This window comes from Borostomias antarcticus (genome assembly GCF_949987555.1).
Source record: "Borostomias antarcticus genome assembly, chromosome: 1".
In the NCBI taxonomy this organism is placed as follows: domain Eukaryota; kingdom Metazoa; phylum Chordata; class Actinopteri; order Stomiiformes; family Stomiidae; genus Borostomias; species Borostomias antarcticus.
Window position 1 is genome coordinate 17,470,633 of NC_140234.1, and position 2,500 is coordinate 17,473,132.

General features: G+C 41.2%; 1 protein-coding gene across 1 annotated transcript in view; it reads left to right on the forward strand.

Annotated features, from left to right (window-relative positions):
* plch1 (phospholipase C, eta 1) overlaps positions 1 to 2,500 on the forward strand; it is a gene marked incomplete at both ends in the record, with an annotated part of 65,801 nt that overhangs the window by 41,038 nt on the left and 22,263 nt on the right. The window lies entirely within an intron of this gene.

Consider the following 2,500-nt stretch of genomic DNA (forward strand, 5'->3'; position numbering starts at 1 on the left):
CCCCCCCATCTCCACAGGAAAACTACTGTGCTCTCACCCATACACACACATACACACACACACACACACACACACACACACACACACACACACACACACACACACACACACACACACACACACACACACACAGCAGATCGCTGGACCACTGACGCATGGAGAGGAGAGCAATGCTGTCAGAGGTACAAACCTAAATAATACAATATTTAAGCTGACACAACCACAACAAATGGCAGGGCAGTTTGACATCACTATATTATAAGTCACAACGCACTGGACTCCATTGCCGCTTGGCACACTGCATTTCCTAGCACCTGCTGTTGCTTTCTCCCCGTTAACATAATCCTCCCATCATTTCATAACTCAGCCGTATTAACAACTCGTAATCAATCACAAAAAGCCTACCTTATCTCGTAACACAATCCCATTTAATCCATCTCATTTAGGATAAGTCCTTCTCATGCTGTTTTGCAAGTTAAATCCAAATCATGCCTGTTGTGCATGCAACAGCCCATTAAAGTTGGTTCCTCTGCCCGAGTAACGTTAGTAAAAGTGTGGCCTACTCCACAGCCATGGACGCAAACATTGGTTGCCCTCAAATAAACACAATTTAATGCCTCGTCTCTGATGCCTCGTCTCTGATTCATTCGTCCATTCATTTGTGAAATCTAAATTCTAAATCTCTGTTTTCCATGTTGATCGCTGCCAGTAGAGTAGCTAGATAGCTAACATGGGTAACATGATTGTGATTGACAGGTGAATAATGGGACAATCATGACACGTTTTGATTGTGTGAAAATGTTAATAGGAAAATGTTCATGGGAATTCCCATATAAGCTACTCACGGCTGGTATACCCTACTACCCACTGACAAGCAGTTTGACAAATTACATGTTAGGTTACTTCTCAGAGTTTAGTGTGTGTGGGCTATTTTGATTGGTTGATTTTTCATTTGCTTTGACTTCTGTAAGCGAGAAGTCATTAACACTGTAGCTGGCCACAGTGTTAGGGGACGACGAGCTAGTTAGACCGAGTTACAGTAGATCAACACCGTAGACTGTTTTCATGAGGCATGTAGCGACAGAGCACTATCAAAACACAGAAGAGAATGAAGCAATATGGCAGAATACATCATGCAGTTAAGTCAAAAAGAGTGAAGGAAACAAAGGCACAAAAATCTAATTTTTATTGGGATTTATTTTGGGTTATAAGAGAAAACACCACTGCAAATGAGGAAAGACTATATACTAGTACAGCCATTGTGGAATACCTGGGACTCATGAGACCATGACACACACACACACACACACACACACACACACACACACACACACACACACACACACACACACAAAACTTAAGACAGAAACCGAAAGGGCACAACACACATTCATGAAAAATCACGTCCAGCTGGTGAAATAAGCAGTGCAGGTTTATAAGTAATCTCTACTGCCCTCTAGTGCTGGTGTGCAACAGTATTAGCGATTCCTGATTGGTCTAATGCTGCGTTCAATTTGTCTGGGAGGTGGTGAGATGAAAGACAGAGAACGACGTCACCCATGAGGTAACCGTGGTACAGTAGATAGTAGTACAGTAATAAATAACAGCTCGGAACAAAGATGGACGCTAGAAAACGTGTAGATGACAACGCACTAAGCGGTATTTTGTGCCTACAAAAGAGCTCACTAACATATCCTCAGATAACATTTGGGGAATACTGTGTTGACGACTGATTTAATGAGACACAAATAAGACAGAAATGCTAATAAAACAGTATTACAAAAGTTTCACTTAGTTACACGGGAGCGGCCATCTTGTTCACGACTTCCAGAGCGAACTGGGTATAGAGCCGAGTGGTATGAGTTCAGAAGTCGAGGGTTGAGGGTCGAGGGGCTCCAGTTAAAACTGTGAGTAGTACAGGTATCTCGTAAATCAACTTCATGAGCCAAATGGAACCGAGCATTAATCTCATGCTACGTACAGTACAGACACATGAACACGTGTGTCACGCATAGAAGGCAAGGCGAGGCAAGGCAAATTGATTTGTATAGCACATTTCAGCAACAAGGCAATTCAAAGTGCTTTACATGAGATATTAAAAGCATCAAGACAAAGTGCAAGAAACACATAAAAGGTCATATAAAATTAAATGTAAAAAAGGGCATTTAAAACAAAATGCAGGAAAGATTAAATATAGTTACAGTGCAGTGTATGAATGAATAATTATTTGATTTAATAAGAAGCAAGTATTCAGTCTTGATTTAAAAGAACTGAGAGTTGCAGCAGACCGTCAGTTTTCTGGAAGTTTGTTCCAGATATGTGGAGCATAAAAACTGAACGCTGCTTCTCCATGTTTTGTTTTAACTCTGGGGACAGAAAGCAGACCTGTGCCAGACGACCTGAGAGGTCTGGACTGTTCATAACGTAGCAGCAGATCAGAAATGTATATTTATTGAATATTTTGGCCCTAAACCATTTAGTACTTTATAAACCAACATCA